This window comes from Pinus tabuliformis, chromosome 3_1 (genome assembly GCF_031772625.1).
Source record: "Pinus tabuliformis cultivar Carrire ecotype Pingquan chromosome 3_1, CPIR1, whole genome shotgun sequence".
NCBI classification, from domain to species: domain Eukaryota; kingdom Viridiplantae; phylum Streptophyta; class Pinopsida; order Pinales; family Pinaceae; genus Pinus; species Pinus tabuliformis.
The window spans coordinates 730,016,605-730,041,056 of NC_142301.1; positions in this window are offsets into that span (position 1 = coordinate 730,016,605).

A 24,452-nucleotide genomic window follows, 5' to 3' on the forward strand; every position below is an offset into this window, starting at 1 on the left:
AGCCCCTTTGCTTCTAAGATTGTAATGTTTATTTTTGTTTCGGGGCTGCTTCTCGGTGTTCATCTTTGTCATTTTTTGCGAGCACTGATACATGTTAACCACATGCTTTGAGCTTGATGGCTCATCAGGTGAAACCTCTTCGTCATTGTCCGTGTCTTCCGGTTACTCCCGCGTATTGTTCCCTGCCATGAGTGTATGACTACAAAAATAATTTGTGACTCGCTTCCAGCCCGAACAAGAGTTCTCAGGATGATTATCTTTATGGAAGGAACAAAATTTTGGATCAACACACTATTCGAGTTGGAACACAGGCTTTTGCGCAGTTTTTGAAATGAACTGGTTATTTATTAATGCGTTGCTTGCCTGTATCTATCTAGATGGCTAAATGCTTGCAAATGTGTCTGTCTGACGTTTTTTGAGTTCAGACATTTCAGTGGACAAGCTCTTGACAAGACGAGTGAGGGTCTCAATGTCTATTTCTTCCTTGTCTCTACCATTGGTCACCATTTCTTGAGACTTCCTGCTCTCATCCTTAGAGTCTTTCACCAATTCATCATCCTTTATGACTCCGATTGCACGTAGGTCTTTTTCAAGGATGACAACCTCTTCATAGTTTTCCAATAATGTTGGTTTCACAGCTCGCTTGACGAACTGTGAAATGATGGTTGGTAGTTCACACATGTAGTACTTAGTGGTGATGGAGTCATGAGGCTTAGTTTCTACTGCGAACTTATTCAATATATGTATAAACCTGTGATTGAAATATTTTACTTTCTCCTTTCCCTCCATCTTGAGGCTTCCCAATTATTTAAGCAACATGGCTGGGGTCTTGTCATCAACAAACTTTTCAAGGAACATTCATTTGAAAGAACCCCAATTCTATATGGATTTGGGCGAAAGGCTTTGATACCAGGCAGTTGCACGACTGTCCAAGGTACATGGGAACAATATACATGCTACATCATCATAACATACCTCAAGGGTCTTTAGCTGTAGGTAGAAGTTTTCTAAGTGGTCTTCCGCCTTTACTCTGTTGTCAGGGTCAAACTTGAAATTCATTCTCTCCGCCCGCCTTAGCAACTTGTGCAAGACAACAGGGAGAGCCAATGGTCCCTTAGTCATCCATTCAAGATTTGGGTTAGCCATCTCTTCTTCTTCTTCGTCCCCTTCCTCTCTTTCTGAGTTTGATGGTTTTGGCTCTGAGTCTGTTGATTCGTCTCCACCTCAACCTCCTCCGCTGCCTGCCCCTCCGCGTCCTGTATCGGAGTCTGATACCAAGATCACATGAGTGTCTTGTTCACCTTGCTGGAATATTGGAGGTTCTGCTCCGTCTTCGATGGCTTCTGCTAAACCTTGAAGTGTTGTACGGACTGCTTCTTCCACCGATGACAGAACAACTCCCGTGGGAGTGGATTTTGACTGCTTTCAAAAACTGGCTAGTGACAGGACAAACAAAGTGAAGGTGTTGATATGAAATCTCGTGTTCAATTCTGGGAGGTCAAGAGTAACCAACTGCAGAGTCATGAAAGAGGGAGTGCGAGTTACTGCCTTGACCACATGATTGATGAGTGAGTGTGAGGGGAATTTCAGCCATGTACAATTGGCTTCCCTCCTTCTAGCACTAGAAATATTGATGGTGCTGGACTTGCCAACATTCAAGGGATCACCCCCGTATGAAGTTCCAACTAGACCTCACATTGTTTGGTGTGGGAGCCCCATCGGGTATGATGGCCCGGTTTCCATTGTCTTCAAGATTTGCCTCGACTCTTGCTTGTTAGCATAGGAGAATGGTTCGCTTTGTCTTCGAGAAGTGAGGTTCGCGTGCCTGGTGAGTGTAAGTGTACTTGTGTCAATGGTTCTTTCAGTGTGAGGGGAAGAAAGTGAAGGTGAGTTCCAGGTTGAAAGGGATCAGTCCTAACTCGGCTAGGAACACACAACACAAAAGGACATACACAGCTTCTGGCGGAGTAGTCCACTCGGATGTGGTAGTCACAACATACAAGGTAAGATAATACATAAAACACTCACGGAACAGTCTGAACGAGCACAACGGTTGTTACAGCAAGGTTCAGGTGAAAGGCTTGACTGATGTCCGACAGAGAAGTCGACATGGACGGAAGAACATTAACAACATATAAAACACATTTCCATTACTAGATTATACATTACAACAAATGAAACAATTTAGATGTAGAACACAGGTTAAAGAAACATGCATTACAAGTGTTAAAGATCAATCTTACAAGATATACAATACATGTGCGAAAACCTATTGGCTTGTTAACACGCTTCTGAATTAAGCGAAAGTTCCAAGACACATCGTTACACCATACATCACTAACCTCGTCAGTAGGGTGTTGGAGCCACTACTTACTCCTCAAAGAAAATATTATAGACTCTCTTGGCTATGTGGGAGGAGATGAGGTGAAAAGTACTTTACTTGAGAAAATGAGGGGGTATTTATAGCCAAGGGTGAAATTGACCCTTATGGCTGTTTGACTACCCTCATGACCATTTGACTTCCATGATTCTTTGACTTACATGACTCTTTGTTCAACAAGTGGGTGTCTTGGACTTCCACGTTACATCACATTTATTGACAACAAGCCCATAGTGAGGATGTGGGTGACATGACTCATGACGTGACTCGACATGACTTGACATGACAATGCTGGTACATTCGTGCTACTGCTGAAGTGCATGTAAAGCTATAGTGCTACTGGTGATGGATGTCTTCATGGTGTATCATAGCTTCAACTCAGCATGGCAAAGTGCATGGAGTCTTTGATGGTCCTTAGTTTGCTTGATGAAGCTTTAGCATGTTGTTCCTTGCTTGCACGTTGGAAGGCTTGATAGGCTCATCTGTTCACAAAGGTGCTTGGTCATCACGTTCGTCCGCTTCGCATGCTTCATTAGTTCGTCCGTTGGTGAACTTGTCATTCTACATATGCTCTCTTCGTTCATGAACATTACAGAATTTCTGAGATGAGTAGTGGGTCAACTATCGGGATAACTCACTAGGAAAACTGCACAATTTTCTGAGGGAAACAGGGACGGGAACTTGGTGGCTTTCTGACCTGTTTGCTTAATTTCCTCAGTCAATTGAGTGGGTGATGTTAGTGGCCTCTGCACAATTTTTGAGGGGAGTCAGTCCTAGGGTGACTATCGGTTCCGACTATCCGAGTCTCCAGCATGAAAGTTGATTGAATTTCTTGTGGGCAGCGCAACTTGAAAAGACTAGCTTGGTGCTTCTACGTTGTTCCGGTTGACAGTCGATCAAATCGATGGCAGGGTGATGGTCCGACTGTCAGAAGGGAGTCAGGTCATTATATCATTTAGAAAAAATGGCTAAGTGTGTGAACAATCGAAAGATGCATAGGTGATCATACAAACACAGACTCGCATGACTTAACAATGAAACGACCAAACCATCCAAACACACATGTTCAACAAGACTGACTGACGGTTTATGTGACAAGCGCAAAACTCATGATTGATCGTTCATTGATTGAGATGACACTTGCGCGACAATGAATGTGACTCCATGTGTGAGTGCGACAGATGTCTTCATAGCGAACACAACAAGAACATACGAAGTGAATACTTTGAGCATAACCAAAACACAGTCGTAAGAATGACTCAGACATCAACATGCAGAGACTTGAATTCAATGAATCAAGCAAGGCAGATGTAAAGACTCAGACGAGCTCATGGAGTGAACCCGAGTGTGTGTAGTCATCAAGCATAACTCTTCAAGGGAGGCTCCGAAATTGGTGCAGGCCAAAATTTTGGAGGGTGGTTGTAGCTGCTACAACAGGCCTCTGGCACCTCCATAAATCAAGAAGAATCTAAGTTGTTCTTCTTCAACACTCCTATGGCCATTCGAAGAAACATTGCAAGAATCCTTGATTTTACCATAAGTACTCTCCCCTCCAAATATCTTGGGGTTCCCCTCACAGACAGGTCACTGACCCGTTCCACTTGGGAAGCATTGATAAATAAACTAGAAAAGAGGCTGGCTAACTAGACCTTCCTATCGCTAAATATGGTAGGTCATCTAGTTCTTGTAAAATCACTTTTACAGGCAATCCTACACTACTTATATTCGTCTTTGGCTACCCCAAAATAAATATCCAACACAATCAGGAATCTGCAAAGGAACTTCTTATGGGGAGGAGCAGAGAAAAAGAAGAAATGGGCTCTAGTCACATGGAAAAAAATGTGTAGGCACAAAAAATATGGTTGCCTTGGGCTCAGGGACACTGAGCTCCTAGGAAAGGCCTTGGGAGGAAAAACTCTATGGATATGGATAGAAAATCCCAATTCCCCCTAGGGAATCCTATGGAAGGAAAAATATGCTCCCACCCACTCATAAGAGCAAATAATAAGGCTCAATGGAAGCATCATAGGTTCGGTTATTTGGAATCAAGCGTGGGAGAACCGGGCTATCATCCAAAAACATAGCTTCTAGGAGGTTGGGAATGGGGAAAAAGGACTCTTCTGGGAAGATGCTTGGCAGCAATGGCCAAAATTCGACAAGGATCAATATCCACTGGTCAAGTATGAGATGAAAAATAGGGGTAGGAGCAAGGTCTGTCCCTTTTGGAAACCTAGCACAGTATGGGACATGTGGAGAGAATGGATTGATCAGCAAGAGTGGGTTCCCCTATCGACCCTCAGGTTTGGTCTGAGCTATCAAATGAACTCCAAAAGAGAAAAGTACTCCACGACACCTTGAAGGACAGGATTCGTTGGGGAGAAAACCCAACATGGCACTTCAACATAAAGGAAGCATACATATACATAGCTCAACATGATCAAATTTAACCAAATCCCAAATGGAAATCAATGTGGGACATAAAACATTGGCCTAAAATCTCCATCTTCCTCTGGCTTGTTTGCCATAGGAAAATTCTAACCTGGGAAAACCTCCGAAAAAAGGGTTTTATTGGACCCTCCAAATTCCATCTATGTCAACAAAAAGAAGAAACTTCAAATCATTTATTGAATTAATGTCCCTATGCGACTAAATTATGGAACTGGGTTAATTTGGTCTTTATAGGATCAGATCGGGATCCCTCTTCCATCCTCAACATCATGTTAGAAAATTATATATTACAGAGTAATGGAACACATAAAATATATTGCAGAAATATAAACACAGAAAACGCATAAAACAAGAGAGACACAGATATACGTGGTTCACCCAATTTGGGCTACGTCCATGGAGAAATAACCAGTCCTTCCTTTTATATTATCCAGCAAACTAAAAAGATGCAACCTACAACAGATCCACTGTAATTCCCTCTTTGTTCTCACACAATCTCGTCTCTCTTTCTCGCTCAGAATACATATCTACATAGATGCAATACAATTCCATCATATATAGCAAGGGGTTGCCTTCTAGGGCAAAAAACCCTCAATTAAACATAACTTCTATCGTCAGATCTCTACCTAATGAATGACCCAGATTGACTACGAAATTACAAAATTTTACAAGGCAATTTTACATCTATTTTTAGCTTTGGGGGTACTGCCCCCGATCCACCACCAGGGGGGAGCTCCAAATAATCGTCATCGCCCCCCTTGGACCCCCCTGGTGGCGTACATAGATGGGTGGTGTTGCTGCCCCATTATGAACTGGGGTCCAATGCGGGGATACCTTTGGATACAAAAGATAATTAGGCTCCACACCCAACACATCATCTCTAATTGGCGTTCATCCTTCTCCCCTATCCTCTTGTCAATAGGGCTTGGAATCTCATTCCGGGCATCATTTGTTTGGAACTCTGGAAGGAACACAATGCAAGAATCTTCCGAGGAACTTCATCGCGGGAGGAAATCACCATTTATAAGGTCAAGAATTCTATTCGGGAGTTGGTGGCCTCCTCATTTATTCAGGTTTCCAACACCCCTCCCCGCAGCACTGACCTGAGAATACTTACCATACTGGATCTCCATCTAGCTCGTGCCCTTGAGGCACCCCCTATTTCTAGAATCAGAGGACAAAATACCAAATGGTTACCCCCGGAGCAAGGAACTATTAAGCTCAATTACGATGGTGAAGCCAAAGGTAACCTGGGCTTTGAAGGATTTGGAGGTGTCTTCAAAAACGCTTAAGGGGGAATACTGTGGATATATGAGGGCAACATTGGTTCATCAACCAATAATGCATCAGAATTACATGCATTGGAACATAGAATCGCCATCGCGAAAAGTCGCAAGATAAGCCCTTTGATCATTGCAGCTGATTCAACTATAGGAACACAGGTCAATTGGAAACTTCAGCAGGGGATGGAAGTGGCCAAGGTTTTGGATAATTGGCACCTAAATAAAATCCTACAAAGAATTAAAAATAACATTGAAATAATGGAAGGGTTACATTTCCAGGAAATCAGAAGTGAAGGGAACAAGTTGGTGGATAGGTTGGCCAACGAGGGGACATCAGGGAGGTTATGATTGAGATCTAGGTCATGGCACGATATGGAAGAAGGAGATCTATGTCAGAAATGTGAAGCTATCAATGCCAAGGATAACTAGAAAAACGAACAATAATTGTTTGAGAATCCCAAGTCACATCAATGATGTTTCTAGGAATTGGGTGGAATGTGGTTCTGATGTTTATATGCCTAGGGTTGTCCTCTGTTTGACAGTCATGATTGATAACCCACCCACGGCCCCTCTCACAAGCGGGGACGCCGCCCTCCTTTCCAATAAGCTCGGTGTAGTATCCTCTCCACCACCTAACTCCCATACTTCCCATGTGCCATCTTCACTTCCCTCTCCTCAGCTCCTTGCCCCTCGAGGTCCACCTGCCCCTATGATTATCATCCCTCAAACTATTCTTCTTGTCATTCCCTCTATTCCTATTCTCTAGTCTTTCTGTCTTTCCCATGTTCATATTCTGTTGTCCATGCCCTCTCCCATGGATCCTAAGTGCAGCTCTAGCCTGGCTCCCAGTCAAGGGCGTGGGTGAGGCATAGTGACTTCTCGTTGGAATTCCTTAGGTTGACCCTTCATCACCCTCAATGAGTCCTCCATGAGGCGAGCTACTCTAAATTACGCTGTGGCAGTGAAACCTGAAACCCAAGAGAGAATTGCTAGCCTTGTTGGGTTGTGTTATATTCTTTCCACGTAGTTAATAGGGGGTTTGAAGGGCACCTGTAACCCCACTTTATGGGGTCCGGGGCAGCGCCCCGGAAAATTTTGGTTTTGGACCATATGTTAGGCTGGGCGGACCAAACTATGGTTTTGTGCATGATTTTCGCACATGTTTTTTGGACGCGATGGTTTTCGGTCCATGGTATTGGACGCGATGGTTTTCGGTCCATGGTATTGGATGCTTCTGCATGTATAAATATGTATTGTAACATTGAAAGGAACATAATGAAAAATCAAGCTGGTAGTCCCGGTTTTGGGATCCAGGGAAAAATCTCTGTGCATATGTGTTTTATGGGTTATGCTCTCGCATTGTTTATTTTCTTTGTTTAAGAATTCGTATGCAGGTAATTTCTGTACAGGTTTAAAACCTACATTTGGTATCAGAGCTGGTTTGGCTTCAAGGGGACGCCTTTGTTGCTGAGGGGTTTCGCTCGGGCCTGTGGTAGACCCTGTTCAGTGGGAGATCTGCGAGATCAATTCTGGTGGTGAAAGAAGATGGCGAGTAGTGGAAAGATAGAGATTGAGAAGTTCAATGGTCAAAATTTTGAGTTGTGGAAACTCAAGATGGAGGATCTGTTGGTGGATCAAGATCAGTGGATCGCAGTAGATCCGGGTACTAAACCATCGGGAGTGACCGATGAAGAATGGAAGAAGTTGGATCGGAAGGCAAAGAGCACAATACGATTATGTGTCTCGGATTCAGTATTGCTGAATGTATCAGGGGGAGCTACGGCAAAGGCTTTGTGGGTCAAGTTAGGGACTTTGTACCAATCTAAGTCTCTGGTGAATAAACTGTTCCTGCGGAAAAAGCTGTATAACCTGAGGATGAAAGATGGAGACTCAGTGACAGAGCATCTGAATGCGTTTAATACTGTGGTAAGTCAGTTATTATCTGTTGATATTAAAATTTTAGATGAAGATAAGTGCATCAGTATGTTGTGTTCTCTACCAGATTCGTGGGATAGTCTGGTTATTGTAATAGGTAGCAATGCAACTGCTTTGCAGTTTGATGAAATAGTCTCAGCCTTGTTGACGGAGGAGATGAGACGGAAAAATATGGACAACCAGAATGGTGATGCCTTGTTTGTACGAGGAAGGTCCCAGAACAGAAACAAAAATAAGTCATCGAGTGGGAGATCTAAATCTAGAGGGAGATCTAAATCTCCAGGAAAACCTACAAAGGTGGTGTGCTGGAAATGCAGAAAGGAAGGGCACTTCAGAAGGGATTGTAAATCTAAAGCTCCTGATAAAGGAAAGGGATCTGATGATGCTCCTTCTGCAGAGGCAAAAACCACCTCAAATGAAGGTGGGGATGTGTACTTGGCTTCTTCAAGTACACATGTAGATCATGAGGCATGGTTGATTGACTCAGGTGCATCCTTTCACTTCACTCCCCATAGAGAGTGGTTCTGCGAGTATGAGAAATACGATGGTGGTGATGTCTTCTTAGGAGATGATAGGAAGGCTAGAATCATTGGTCGGGGAAAAGTAAAGTTGAAGTTGCAAGGTGGAAGGGTTAGAACACTTCCAGGTGTTCTACATATTCCTGCATTGGCCAGAAATCTGATTTCTGTAAGCAAGTTGGATGATGCAGGTGTAAAGACGATGTTTGAGAAAGATACCTGCAAGATGGTTCGAGGAGCACTGATATTAATGCAGGGAGTTCGGATTGGAACTCTGTACAAGCTGCAAGGTAGCACTGTTGTTGATGGGTGCAATAGTTCTATGGTTCCTGAAAATGGAGTAGAGAATCTAGTGGTCTCTGGAGAGAAGACCATGTTGTGGCATCAAAGGCTTGGACATATTGTTATAGACATTTTTGTGCCTTACAGCTATAAGCATGAAATGTCCATAAACCAAGGGATCCTAAGTCCCTAAAGATGTTGTTCCAACTCCTAAAGAAACAAGGTCAACAAATGACAGCTTCTCCCAGAAGTTCTCCACCAGAAACTGCTCAAAACTAGTCAAATTAGGATCAATTCAGAGGCTCCACTAGCTGCCTGCGTTGCAAAGCACCCAAATACACTGGCTAGGTGCGTTGCAACGCAGGTGAATGCACTACCAGGGTGCGTTGAGTGGGAAATGACAAATGGCAAGCTCATTCAACGAGGTGGAAAGACAATGGAAGCTTCCAGAATCTTCTCCAATGACACTTGCCTCAATGAATTCTACTAGTGATGAGTAAGAGGCTCTTAACCTCCAAGTGGAAGCAAGAACTGACAGAGAGAAGCCACAAGTCAAAACATAAGCTGACTCATCCTCTCTGCTTACATCTATATATGGGTCTCTCATCCAGAGATCCAAGAGGCTGGAATTTTGTACTTAGCAGAGAATTGATGTTGGTTTGAGATTGAGATTAGTGCATTGGGTGATTTATGCTTTGTTGGAGGTGAGGAAGGGATTCCTTTGCTGGGAGGTAGATGCTGGATCGGGACTCACTTGGTTGTATCTCCTCTTGGACTTTCTTATCATATCAATAAAACTATTTGAGTTTCTCCTATATGCTTGTATATCAATGATGCTTTGTTATATTTGCATGTTTAGTTTAAATCTGATCCTAAACTAGTTATGAATGTAAATCTATGTCTTTTGTGTAGTTTTCCTCTCTTGTGATCTTGCAGGAACTTGGTGAAGCTGGACCAGTAAGGGAGCAGGCAGCGGGAAGCGAACAAAGGAGAGAGCGATTGGATCAACAAACTAGCGAAAGACACAGGTTAGTTACATCCTTCCTCTTCGTTTACATTTCATAAAGAAGAATACGAGAATAGTTTTCCTTGTTTGTTGCTAAGGCACTGTCACACCTTAGAGTGGGATAGGGGCATTCCGAATGGATACTTTTCCCAACAACAAATTGGCGACTCCGCTGGGGATCGTATCTAGTTAGTTTGTTTGTGTTTCTTTTGATTGTTTGTTTCATAAACACAAGAAGTAGCAATCGAAAAGCATTTGCCATTATCAAATGCAAAGTAGCTGCTACTTCAATCCTTTCACTAGGATTTGTTTATGATCTGAACAGCTGATCCACAAATGCTCTAACAGCCCTTTGTGATAGATCTTAGTCCTCCTTTAAATCATCCCTCTAATTGTACCTTATTGATAGCTTTCATCCGGCCAAAAACCATAGATTAAACTGCAAACCGTGACCCAGAACCCAGAGACAATTCTCGTTTCTGCTTCAGCGCAGGCTCTGTGAAGAGGTTCTGCATTTCAACGCAGGTCCCGAGAGGGCTACCTACGCTGCAATTCAGTTTCTCTGTGCAACAGGTGCGTTGATCAGCCTTTGCCCTGTGCAGTTGTGGTTCTTTGCTTCATTTTGCTCAGTTTTGTCTCTGATTTTTGTAGCCTGTTATCAGTGTGTGTACCTATCTGAAAACCCCTTTTCTTTGCCTTAATTCTGCCTCAGTTGTATAAAAGAAATTGTATTTGTTTTTTGTGTATTTGTTACATCATTTGCAGTTTCCCATTACAAAAGTAAACTAGTCATACTGTCGCCCTTAGATCTAGACCTGTCGTAAGTGTCGTTTTGATCTTAGGAGTAAGTTTGTTTGCTGTTGACAGTTGATTACGCTTTTACTTTTGTCTTTTGGTTTGAATTCATGAATTTCTAGTGTCGAAACAAGTGTTTACTTCAAAATCATAAAGTGTCGTAATCGTCTTTTAGATTTCGAAAAGAAGCTTGTTTGTGTTTTTCACTTGAAATCGAATTCAAATTTGTACAACAACTTTCTTTTTAGGCATCAATATTAAGAAAGTGAAAACAAATACATGCATATGTGCATTTTCATTTTGACAGTTTGTATGATTTGATTTAGGAAAAGTGCATTTACAGTGTGCTCTATGCTCTTTGAGAAAAGATTGTGTCTTTCTTTTCCCCTTGTAGCTAGGATTTTCATTGTTGAAAAGAGATAAAAGCTTGCTTATCATCTTTAGACTGCATTTAGGAATTGTACCTACATCTCGTGGTGATCCAAAAAGGCAAACTTATAAGAAAGATCAACCTAAAATAAATTGAATGAACTTAACAACGCTTTGTAACTTAACGCACAACATAGAGGTCTAGGCTAGAGACGTGTTCCGGCGTCGTAAAACCTGGTAACTGTTGCCTCACTGATGGTTGGGTGATTCCTCCTGAGAGACGATAAGTGCCAGTACAGATTGTGCTCCCACGTACCGTTGAGTATATATTGGGAGACCCCTATAGGCATAAAACCTTTATCCATAGGAAGACGTGTCGGCCGCCCTACTGATCGCAATGCACTGAACACAGCATTCGGGAAGACTGCCCGCCCGTACCCTAAAAAGTATTCTGCGGTTTTCCGATTGGTTTGGCACACCCTCTACCTAGAACTCCAGAGCAGTCCCTTTCATTCCTTTTCAGACTCTTTAACAGAAAAGGTCCATCTGAGCACTTGTCACTTGAGGCTCATTAAAAATCGAAGGAGACTAGAGTCATCTTTTGCTTTTTCTCTACTCTTTAAAATTGAAAAAGCAAGATGTGTCCAAGCGTCGTTAAAATTTATTTTAAACGGAATATTCATACCCTTTTTCCTGCGTTGATCTTTAGGTTGAGAAAATGGAGCCTACCAACCAAGGAATTCCCCTTGGTGGAAATCCTAGTCCCTTCTCCTCTTGGGGAGATGTTGGTGCACCCCATATGGCCACATTGTCGCTTCCAGGACTGACAATTGGCTTGCCGGTCTGGCTCTTCTCAACCAATGTCATTCAGAACACGACTATTCCTGAACAGTCGAATCAGCAATTAGACGAGTCCAGAATTTCCCACCAACCTTCTACTTCCTCTAATTCTTCCTCTTTTCCTTCCTCTTCGCGTGACGGGACTGGTAAAACTAAAAACCAAGTTCCTAAGGAGAAAAAGGAAAAGAAGAAGAAAGAGAAAAAGAAGAAGGAGCCAAAGGCAAATAAGGGAAAACAAGTGTCGTCTGATGAAAATCCACACACAGCACTGACCAGGCCTAAATCGCCATGTGTCATTTGCAGAGGAGACCACTTTCACAGAAATTGTCCTTGCATCCCCCGGATACTAAGGGACTGGTCTCCTCGTTTGCACAATCCGGTGTTGTCAACCTCTGATAGTCATGTTGAAAGCACACCATCAACTAGCGAAAGTGAAGTTCCAAGACAAAAAGGGAGAGCTAGACCTCCTTGTAGATTGTGCGAAGGCGACCATGCCCTCCACCGTTGTCCCTTCTTAGATGAGGCTAAAAGAGTCTTGGAAGATCATCCGGTTTCACCGTTACGACTTCCTCCTGGATATAAAAAACTCTTGCCAAGTCCTTCATTAGTTGAGAATCCAGCTGGCCTGCTCAAGTGGTCAGCTGAAGCGTCTATCATTGAAGATAAACCAACTGGATCCATACCAGACGAAAGTCAAAAGGTCGAGGCGGCAGTTGACCCGGTCTTGCCTTCAGAGGTTTTATCTTTGAATGATACAGTCACTGAAGAGGATAAGAATGACACCATCCAAATTCTCTTCATCAACACAGACTCCGACGAACACAAGGGCAATCCACCCATTCCTTTATCGCAGGAAGGAAGTTCATCAAAGTCATACCCGGCCGTCTACTCGGTCCCACCACCAAGCAACCTAGTTGTATCCTTCGACTGGAACCAACTAGGCAGACCCCGTTTGCCAGCAAACATACCATTCCGAATTATCGTTCAAATATACAGAATGGTTATGGCTGGCACCATCATTGATGAGGGGGCATCTGTGAGTATCCTTTCCTCTATTGCTTGGAAAGCGCTTGGTTCGCCATCGCTTTTGCCTAAGATGAGAAATCTGACAGGCTTCGATAAAGGAACCAATCGACCTTTAGGGATCCTCCCCAATGTGCCTATCGCATTGAAAGGGAAGACCGTTCAAATGAACGTGATGGTCGTTCAAGAACCCTTGGATTATAACCTACTCCTTGGACGAGACTATATATATTGCATGGGAGACATCGTCTCCTCACTCTTTAGAGTAATGTGTTTTCTGCACGAAGGAAGAGTGGTCAAGCTCGTGGACCAGCTTTCATTTCCCGGATCACGCGTCGCAAATAGTCATATACCATCCCTAAATGGTCTCTTCACGCAAGAAATGTCTCAACCCACGGTCCGTCCTCCCGATGAGCGCGAGTGATTCGGAAGGATATGACTGGAACCCAGGGGGCATGCGTCCTGGTCTGCTTCGGCAGGAAAACTTTGGGTATAGGGTAGGTTTCCGCGGGAGAATATGACTAGTCCGTACCCCGTCCGTGATTGGAAGAGGGGTTGCTCTAGAATAAGATTCTTTTGTCAAAGTTATGTGAATCGGCGGGCGTCGTCATTCACCTTTGTTCATCTCGGTGGACATTGCCGAAGAAATTTTTTGTTTGCTGCGCGAATGAGACAATCTTTGGTAACCTGAAAGAGGTAGGCCTCTCTCGGTAAAACAAATGTTTTGGCGGAAGTGAAATAGAGGTAACCTTGAAATCGTACTTTATACCTTGGGGCATGCAAACCTTTTGGAGTGCAAGCAAGGGGCGGCTATTTATTTTTTAAATTTTTAGGTCCTCCCTTTAAACTTGTAGGTCTAAAACTTTAAACTCGTAGGATTAGTCGTTTCCTAACTTGCATAAAGAAAGGATGTGGGGCAAAAATCTAAAAGTTGCCATTTTATATGAGACATTCTTATCATATGACTGGATTAATCGAGCAGTTTTAGCACATAGTTCATGCTCGTTAAAAAATAAACATAAGACCGAGCAAGTGTTTCAATCCACGTTTAAGCTCGTTAAAAAATGAACTATCCTCCGGTAAATAACCACCGTGAATGTAACATTATCAGCCATTAAAGCCTCGGTCGTGTTTGCACCGTCACCTCCACTTTTCCATTGGCCGATCATTCACCTCCATTTGATTGTTTACCCATTTTGAGGAACAGCTGCGAAGAGTGATTTCACTAGCCATCCTTATGACACTGCCATGCTTGGAAAATTCCAACCCTTACCTGGAATCAGCTGCTACCCATCTTATCACTCGTTCCTCAAAAGACGAGTCTTCTTTAAGCTCTTTTCATCTGACTCGTAAAATATGAAAAGATTGCCGAGTTTTGGCCTTCCAGCTCATCAAAGCGACCGGAAGTGCTATCCCTCCTCTAGATTTTAATCTTTTTGGACCTGAGGGATTATTGCACAAAAAGATCGAGCGCTTGTTTTGTTCGGCTCGTTAAAACTATCGAAAATTCATCCCTTCTGTATTGTTTTATACTTTTTCAGACTTAAGGGATTAGATGACGAAAAAGGACTTCCGGAGTTACCTTTACGTTCCTTTTCAGACTCTCTAAAAATGAAAAGGACCGAGTTATCTTTGTCGTTAAACTCGTTAAAAACATTAATAGCGACAACCTTGTCTTTAGACGAGAATGAGTTTCACTATCGCTAGGCTCGTTAAAACATAGCGATGGGTTTGCCCGAAGGGCAAATTATAGAACAAGCATATGTTATCCTCCTCAAGCTTGACAAAAATAAAGAGGTACTGGTCAGCAATGACTGGGGAAAAATTGGGAAGAAACTCAAAGAACTTTTATTGGTAGCAAGTCGCTCTTGAACATGACACTTTCACTCCGTGCCTGAGTCGGGTTGGGTTGTTTCATTCACCGGTCACATCACCATGGTCTCACCATACCATCCACCTTTGGGGTAAATGCTACCAATCCATCATACAAGTGTCGCCGATATGTTCAAGAGAAGTCATCCAGAGAAGTCAACCGTGTCCCATCCACTACCATACATTATACTTCATTCTTTCATGACCGCCACCCTGAACCATATATCATCAGATCGTTTTCACCTCCATCAAAATCATTTGCTCCGTTCCATGTCACTGATGTGGGATACATCAAGGCCCTCCTTTGACGGATCGCTTCTTGTCGACATCAGCTCATTATCCAAGAAGTTGATCTAGGAACACCCCTTCAGTACTTTGAAGCTTGCATGCCTCAATGGCAAGTTTCTCACTTCTGGCGACAGGTATACATCAATGACCTTCGACCAAAAGATTTTGCATGGTGTTCGATGCCAAGTCCTTTATTCACACCACGTGAATTGTACTGCAGTACCTTGAGGGTCATTATCATTATCGGTGATTCCTCTCGCGCTTGTTAACAGTTTACATCATTGACTGGTAATCAAGCGATGTCTTTCCATGTTCGACTTCAGAACATTTCTCACATGGATCGACTTGTACTTAGAGTGAAGATCGGACGAGATTGAAGACCCCAGATCTAGTTTCATCCATCCGGGCTGCGATATATATTCAGGAAAAATAAAGACATTGACATGTACAGCGTTGCAGCACAGACAATCATCCTACCAAAAGGATGATGATTTCATCAAGATCATCAGTCTACCATCAGACGATTGTCTGTCCTATGTATATGAAAATGAATTTATAAAGCTGAGCATGGGCATGCCCGCCTCAGCTAGATCATGAAAACAGTATGAAAATAATGTATTGTATTGTATCTTATTACAGGTCTCCTCCCAGCATTGAAAGAACTTCGGATCCTCCTAATAAAGCATTTCACCCGATAAACGGCCTCATACTTTAGGGGGCAACTGTTATAGACATTTTTGTGCCTTACAGCTATAAGCATGAAACGTCCATAAACCAAGGGATCCTAAGTCCCTAAAGATGTTGTTCCAGCTCCTAAAGAAACAAGGTCAACAAATGATAGCTTCTCCCAGAAGTTCTCCACCAGAAACTGCTCAAAACTAGTCAAATCAGGATCAATTCAGAGGCTCCACTAGCTACCTGCATTGCAAAGCACCCAAATACACTGGCTAGGTGCGTTGCAACGCAGGTGAATGAACTACCACGGTGCGTTGAGCAGGAAGTGACAAATGGCAAGCTCATTCAACGAGGTGGAAAGACAATGGAAGCTTCCAGAATCTTCTCCAATGACACTTGCCTCAATGAATTCGACTAGTGATGAGTAAGAGGCTCTTAACCTCCAAGTGGAAGCAAGAACTGACAGAGAGAAGCCACAAGTCAAAACATAAGCTGACTCATCCTCTCTGCTTACATCTATATATGGGTCTCTCATCCAGAGATCCAAGAGGCTGGAATTTTGTACTTAGCAGAGAATTGTTGTTGGTTTGAGATTGAGATTAGTGCATTGGGTGATTTATGCTTTGTTGGAGGTGAGGAAGGGATTCCTTTGCTGGGAGGTAGATGCTGGATCGGGACTCACTTGGTTGTATCTCCTCTTGGACTTTCTTATCATATCAATAAAACTATTTGAGTTTCTCCTATATGCTTATATATCAATGATGCTTTGTTATATTTGCATGTTTAGTTTAAATCTGATCCTAAACTAGTTATGAATGTAAATCTATATCTTTTGTGTAGTTTTCCTCTCTTGTGATCTTGCAGGAACTTGGTGAAGCTGGACCAGTAAGGGAGCAGGCAGCGGGAAGCGAACAAAGGAGAGAGCGATTGGATCAACAAACTAGCGAAAGACACAGGTTAGTTACATCCTTCCTCTTTGTTTACATTTCATAAAGAAGAATACGAGAATAGTTTTCCTTGTTTGTTGCTAAGGCACTATCACACCTTAGAGTGGGATAGGGGCATTCCGAATGGATACTTTTCCCAACAACACATATTGGAGAGAAGGGCCTTCGAATACTTCATGGTAAAGGTATGGTAGAAGGTATGAATAATAGCTCTCTGGGTTTTGATTTCTGTGAAAATTGTGTATATGGGAAGCAGAATCGGGTGAGTTTCCCCTCTGGTGGTAAGAGGACGAAACAGATATTAGAGCTTGTGCACAGTGATGTGTTTGGACCTGTGAAGGTTCCATCACTGGGTAAGTCTGTATACTATGTATCATTCATAGATGACTTCTCAAGGAATACATGGATATATTTTCTTAAGAAGAAATCTGAAGTCTTTGACAAGTTTAAAGAATTTAAGGCTCTGGTGGAAAATCAGACAAAGAAGAAGATAAAGGTACCGAGGACAGATAATGGTGGAGAATTTTGCAGCAAGGAATTTGAAGAATTTTGTAAGAAGTGTGGTATAGCACGACAGAAGACTACTCCATATACACCTCAGCAAAATGGAGTCGCAGAAAGAATGAACAAGACGTTGATGGAAAGGGCAAGAAGCATGCTCAGTGGTGCCGGGTTAGGACAGGAATTCTGGGCAGAGGCGGTGGATACTGCATGTTACCTGATCAACAGATCACCTTCATCAGCGTTGGAGGATAAGACTCCACAAGAATTATGGACTGGTAAGAAACCCTCTCTTTCACATCTAAGGGTATTTGGATGTGATGCATATGTACATGTTCCAAAGGAGAAACGAACCAAGTTGGATAGTAAATCTGAAAAGTGCATCTTTATTGGGTATAAGGATAGTTTAAAGGGTTATAAGTTTTGGAACCCAGTCACACGGAAGGTTGTGTACAACCGAGATGTGTTGTTCAGAGAGGTAAAAGATGTTATTCAACATGAAGTCCAACCAAAGGAACCTGAGAAGATAGAGTTTGAGCCAAAGGAGGAAGAATCAGACTCTGCAACAGAGGAGGAATCAGAAGATGAAGAGCCACAAACTCTGGCTGTGAGAAGATCAGTTCGAGAAAGAAGGCAGCCAGAAAGGTATAGTCCATCTGCTTTCAGTTCAAATTTTGCTTTGTCTGTTACTGATAATGATCCCAGAACTATGAAGGAAGCAGTGGATTCAGAGGATGGAAAACTCTGGAAAGAGGCCATGGTCGATGAAATGGCATCTTTGCACAAAAATGAGGCTTGGGATCTGGTGGAGTTTCCGGCCGGAAGGAAACCCATTGGCAGCAAATGGGTGTTCAAGAAGAAGACAAATGCAGAAGGAAAGGTGGAGAAATACAAAGCTCGGTTGGTAGCAAAAGGTTATTCCCAGGTGCCGGGAATTGATTTTGGTGATATTTTTTCTCCTATTGCCAAGGTAACTTCTATTAGATTACTTTTATCTGTTGCTACTGCTTTTGATTTTGAGGTAGAACAGATGGATGTGAAGACAACATTTCTTCACGGGGATTTGGAAGAGGAAATCTACATGAAGCAACCTGAAGGCTTTGCGGTGAAGGGTAAGAAAGAACTGGTATGCAAGTTAAAGAAGTCTCTATATGGGTTAAAACAGTCACCAAGGATGTGGTATCAGAAATTTGATACATTTATACGGGGACTTGGCTTCACCAGAAGCAAAGCAGATCATTGTGTGTATTTTAAATTAATTGGTGACCGTATTATTTATCTGGTCTTGTATGTGGATGATATGTTGCTGGTTGGAAATGACAAAGAAATTATCCAGGATTTGAAGACCCAATTGTCCTCCAAATTCGACATGAAAGATCTTGGTGCTGCAAACTATATTTTGGGCATGGAAATTAAAAGAGATCGGTCAAAGAGGAAGCTCTGGTTAAACCAGAGGAAGTATGTCGAGACAATACTCCAGAGGTTTAATATGCAGGATAGTAAACCAATGAAGGTTCCTATTCCTGAAGGTGTGAGGTTATCTGCTGAACAGTGTCCCAAGACACAAGAAGAGGAAGAGGACATGTCCCGTGTTCCATATGCAAGTGCAGTGGGTAGCCTGATGTATGCAATGGTCTGTACTAGACCAGACATTGCACATGCAGTGGGAGTATTGAGCAGGTTTATGTCAAAACCTGGGAAGGAGCACTGGACAGCAGTGAAGCGGGTTTTTAGGTATTTGCGTGGCACTAGTGATTATGGTTTGTGCTACCAAGGAAGACCAGGATTGGATAGAGTGTTGGATATTCATGGCTTTGTTGATGCAGACTGGGCTGGAGATCTGGATTAGAGAAGATCTACAAGTGGGTATGTGTTTAACCTATTTGGAGGTGCAGTCAGTTGGATGAGTAGGAAACAATCTGTAGTGGCACTATCAACTACAGAGGCAGAATACATGGCAGCCACTCATGCAAGCAAGGAAGTAGTTTGGTTGTAGAGATTGTGTTCAAGTATGGGGTTAGTACAGGGAGCTATAAGAATAGACTGTGACAGCCAAAGTGCAATTTTCTTGGCAAAGAACCCTGCTTATCATTCAAAGACAAAGCACATTGATGTTCAGTATCACTTTGTGAGGGATATGATAGAAGACACAAAGGTGTTGCTGGTAAAGGTGGACACTTTGAAGAATACTATAGATGCATTGACAAAATCTGTGAGCTCTGAGAAGTTCTCTTGGTGTAGAGAAGCAATGGGAATCTCAGGGCTAAAAAAATGACTAAGCTCTCCTGTGGCCCCCTGTGGAAAGAAAACAACAAGTGGGAGATTGTTGGGTTGTGTTATATTCTTTCCACGTAGTTAATAGGGGGTTTGAAGGGCACCTGTAACCCCACTTTATGGGGTCTGGGGCAGCGCCCCGGAAAATTTTGGTTTTGGACCATATGTTAGGCTGGGCGGACCCACCTATGGTTTTGTGCATGATTTTCGCACATGTTTTTTGGACACGATGGTTTTCGGTCCATGGTATTGGACGCGATGGTTTTCGGTCCATGGTATTGGATGCTTCTGCATGTATAAATATGTATTGTAACATTGAAAGGAACATAATGAAAAATCAAGCTGGTAGTCCCGATTTTGGGATCCAGGGAAAAATCTCTGTGCATATGTGTTTTATGGGTTATGCTCTCGCATTGTTTATTTTCTTTGTTTAAGAATTCGTATGCAGGTAATTTCTGTATAGGGTTAAAACCTACAAGCCTTGAGTCTCAAGCCAGAGCTCTTCACAGAGGCATTCCCTCAGAGGAAGTGGAAGCCGACTTTGCTTGGATACCCGACCCCACTCTCACCAGAGCTAGAGAGAATCTTTATGCTCGCTCCATTGATATTTGGTGGCAGATGAAGACCATACTGGGCTTGGCTCTGTAGCAGTAGGCAGAACACTCCAAGGTGGTTGAAAACAAAATCGAGAGCCTTACTGAAAAATTTGTGATTTTCATCGAAGAGGTTCACCACTATCGCTTCATAACCCGAGAATATCCGTGATACACAGTATTAAAGAAGAAGTCCATGGCCAAGGTCCATTTGCCTGTCGACTGTTCTCCAAGTATCAAGAAAGAGATGACAAGTTCCTCCTCCAACCTCCTATCCACCTTAGCGCCGTAGGAGGGGAGCACTGAGGAACACTTGATTAGTCTAGATGATGACCAGGTCACTGTAAATCTGGAATGACTGTTGCAAGTACCTTTTTGTTCAATATTCCCCCCGAATGCAAGGTCATGGTAGAGAATGTGACTACGTTAATGACGTAGAAAATAAAGGCCCTCGACACTGTCTGTCCAAGTGCGACTCAGTCCTTTGGTCTCTTTTTGGAGTTTACTGCAAATCGGGTTTCTATTGGTTTTCCGTGTACTGATCTCTATAATTCTCAAAGTAAACATATCCCAAATTTTGTAAAGTCGCAATGTATCTCGGTCAAGTTAATGGTTAGAACAGACAGTGTAGAAGGCTCTTGTGCTGGAGACTGTCTCGCACAATCTTACCATTGTAAATACTTCCTTTTTACAGTAATATATTTATCTTATTTACAAAAAAAACATCTAATTATATACCAAGTCTATGGGACAAATACCATGAACTAAATTATTGTTAAGGCCATTATATTTTTATTTTATTAACCCTAATATTAATATTCAAACATTAATATTATTATTATTAAATCTAATATTCATATTAATATATTATAATACTAATACTATTAAATTAAATAACCCTGGATTAATACAATATTAATTTATTATATTATAATAAATATTAATATTAATATATCATGATATATATATATATATATATATATATATATATATATATCTATATATATATATATATATATATATGCTCTATATATATGGGAGGGAAGATCAAATACATAGAGTGATAGAGGTGGAGAGATATGGGGTGACAAGGGACAGATGGAGATAAATTGAAGGAAAGGGGAGAGGATGAATGAAGAGAGGGAGAGAAGGAGAGGAGTGAGAGAGGTAGAGAAGGGTAAGAAAGGGAGAATGAGACATAAAGATGGAGGTGGGACAAAGAGAATGAGAGAGGGAGGGAGATAGCGAGAGGATTGGAGGGCAGAGAGAGAGAGAGAGATGCGGGAAGAGAGAGGGAGGTAGGAGAGAAAGGGAGAGAGAGGAGGAGATAGGCATGGATATAGAGATGGGGTTGGAGGGGGAGAGGTAGGGAAGAAGAAAGACATAGACAGTGAGAAAAGGAGAGAGAGAGAGGGAGTGACAAGGGAGAGATGGAGAGAATGTGTGTATGTTTAGGGGTGAGATAAAGAGACAAAGGAGAGATGGAGACAAAGGGGGAGAGAACGAGAAAGGGAGGAATATAGTAAAACGGTTGGAGAGAGAGAGATAGTGATGGGGAAAGAGAGAGGATTGGAGGGAAAAGAGACATAGAGAGAGAGACAAGAGAGAAAGGGAGAGAGGAAGGATGAGAGAGAGGAAGAGAGTGATGGGGGAAGAGAGAAGATTGGAGGGGAGAGAGAGAGAGAGATATGGGGGAAGAGAGAGGGAGGTAGGAGAGAAAGGGAGTGAGAGGAAGGATGAGATAGAGGAGGAGAGAGGGATGGATAGAGAGATGGATTTGGAGGGGAGGAGAGGGAGGGAAGTGACAAGGGAGAGATGGAGAGATAGTGTGTATGTTTGGGGGTGAGATAATGAGACAAATAAGTAGAGATGGAGAGAACGGGGGAGAGAAGGAGAGAGAGAGGCATATAGTAACAGAGTTGGAGGGTGAAGAGAGAGATAGATAGAGAGAGAGAGAGAGGGGCGGGAGAGAGATGAAGAAAGAGAGAGGGGATGTGAGAGAGTGGAGAGAGGTAGATCTCACTTAAAAATGTAAACCTAAACACGTAAACATTTAACATGTAATGTTTAATATCTAACATTTTTAATCCAATGTCGATCCTATCTAATAATCAATCTAATTATTATTATGTATAAACACAATATAAATTTAAAATATGAAGCGGTTTACAAACACTCAAATAAGAGGTACGGTAAATAAATAAAAATATAAATAAATCAGAGGTATGATAAATAAATAAAACCACTTTTATACTTACTCGAGTGGTATGGTAAATAAATAAGAATATAAATAAACTATAGGTATGGTAAATAACTAAAAAAAATTTTTATATTTACTCCATAAACCTCTTTATATTTACAAAAACTCAAAAAAGAGGTTTTATTTAGGTGAAGCTTATGGGACAAATTATTATTAATACCAGGGGCCAAATACCAGGGACCAAATTATTATTAATACCATGCAAAAAAATATTATTAACTCTAATATTAAAATTAAAATATTTATATTTATATTATTATTAAATCTAATATTCATATTAATCTATTATAATATTAATATTATTAAATTTAATAATTTTGGATTAATACAATATTAAATTTGTTATATATATATATATATATATATATATATATATATATATATATATATAAACTCTACATATATATGGGAGGGGAGTTCAAAGACACAGAGTGATAGAGGTGGAGAGATACAGGGAGTGGTAAGGGAGAGGTGGAGATAAACTTAAGGAAAGGGGAGAGGACAAATGAAGAGAGAGAGAGAGGGAGAGGAGTGAGAGAGGTAGAGAAGGGCAAGAGAGGGAGAGGGGGACATAAACATGGAGATGGGATAGAGAGAAGGAGAAAGGGAGGGAGATAGTAGGATTGGAGGGTGGGGAGAGAGAGCGAGATGGGGGAAGCGAGAGTGAGGTAGGAGAGAAAGGGAGAGAGAGGAACGACGAGAGAGAGGACTTGAGAGAGAGGGGGAGAGAGGGAGGGATAGGGATATGGAGTTGGAGGGGGAGAGAGGGAGGGAAGAAGAAATACATATAGAGTGAGAAGTGGAGAGAGAGAGGGAGTGACAAGGGAGATATGGAGAGAGAGTTTGTATGTTTAGGGGTGAGATAAAGAGATAAAGAAGGAGAGATGTAGACAACGGGGGAGAGAAGGAGAGAGAAGGAGAAAGGGAGGGATATAGTAACACAGTTGGAGAGAGAGAGAGGTTGATGGGCGAAGAGAGAACATTGGAGGGAAGAGAGAGAGAGAGAGAGAGAGAGAGAGAGGATAGAAAGGGAGAGAGGAAGGACGAGAGAGAGGAAGAGAGTGATGGGGGAAGAGAGAGGATTGGAAGGGAGAGAGAGAGAGAGAGATGGGAGAAGAGAGAGGGAGGTAGGAGAGAACGGGAGAGAGACAAAGGATGAGAGAAAGGAATTGAGAGAGAGGAGGAGAGAGAGGGAGGGAAGAAGAAAGACATAGAGAGTGAGAAGTGAAGAGAGAGCTGGAGTGACAAGGGAGAAATGGAGAGAGAGTGTGTATGTTTGGGTGTCAGCTAATGAGACAAATAAGGAGAGATGGAGAGAAAGGGGCAGAGAAGGAGAGAGAGAGGCATATAGTAACAGAGTTGGAGGGTGAAGAGAGAGAGAGAGGATGTGAGAGAGTGGAGAGAGGTAGGGAAAGAGAGATGGATATGGAGGGGGAGAGAGAGGGAGGTAAGAAGAAAGACATAGAGAGAATAAGGTGGAGAGAGGGAGGGAGGGAGAGGAGGAGGGAGTGACAGATAGATAGATTAGAGAAAGAGAGTGTATTTTTTTAGGGTGATATAGAGAGACAGAGGGAGATAGAGATGTAGATGGAAGGTGAAGAGAGGGTTGAAGAGAGAGATGGATACAGGGAGGGAGGGTGTAATAAAGGTTAATAAAGGTAAAATAAGACCATGGTTAAGGGACACGTATTCTAAGCTGAATGTTGGGAAAGTATATCCTACTGGGCATCAATGGGTGTGTTTTTTGGCTAAGGAAATTGGCAAAGGATTTAAAAGGAAAAAAAGGCATTTTTGGCACATTTATTTATGAAAATAAAGGAAATTAGGAGAAAATGAAGGTAAAAGGTCACATGTTGCATATGAGGAGGAAATTGAAGGAAAATAATGGAAAATGAAGAAACTAGTGCCCTCATGCATAAAAAGGCTTCTGAGGATCACTTCATGGCTTTTGTCAAGTTCAATGTTGGAGCTCTCTCATTATTCTTTCTCTCTCTCTCTCACTGTCTTGGTCACTTAGAGTTTTCTTGGAGCACTCTAGTTTGGAGCAAAGGAAAGGGAAGGCAAGGAAAGGAAAGGAAAATCAGGTAAGGAACAAGGAAAGGAAAGCAGGATTAAGTAGCTTCATCATGAATACTTGCACGTAACCTTTTTCATGTGTGATTT